Source organism: Salmo trutta, chromosome 16 (assembly GCF_901001165.1).
Source record: "Salmo trutta chromosome 16, fSalTru1.1, whole genome shotgun sequence".
Taxonomy (NCBI): domain Eukaryota; kingdom Metazoa; phylum Chordata; class Actinopteri; order Salmoniformes; family Salmonidae; genus Salmo; species Salmo trutta.
The window spans coordinates 29,735,934-29,736,477 of record NC_042972.1 but is presented as its reverse complement, the minus strand read 5'-3'; positions in this window follow the sequence as shown (position 1 = coordinate 29,736,477).

Below are 544 nucleotides of genomic sequence, written 5' to 3'. Positions count from 1 at the left end.
AACTCTTCACCAATAATGCTTTTCATAACAAAAGCCCTCTAGATATTGTCTCTCATGTAATGACATTCAGCGAGATATCCCCACACAACTGTGTGTATCATAAACCAGGTCAGTAGGACAAAGGCCACTACGAGGTACTGATAGATGAAGAAAAGGCTTCCGTCAGCAGGTTTTCAAACCAGGTCCACGAGATAGAGAACATTCTCCTTACACCTCAATATGGTGCCTGTGGCTGTCTCTCATGCTCACAAACACACTCAAATAGCACATATGGACACAAACACACATGACATGGACACACGTGTGCTGCTTGTGATTCAGGGCAGTAACCCCATCCTGGTTCCTGTCACCCTGTGGGTGGGATATGTCACATTACCATACCTCCGAGAGGCTCAGCTGTTTGTCACTAATTCTGGCCGTGGCAGCTGAGCACTGGCTGGGAGACTATCCCAGTCCCAATAAACGTAGCCCCCATCACGGAGAGGGGGTTCTTTGCGGTAATCTGAAGCAGTGAGTCAAGGATATGTCCCACTATGGCTTGAGC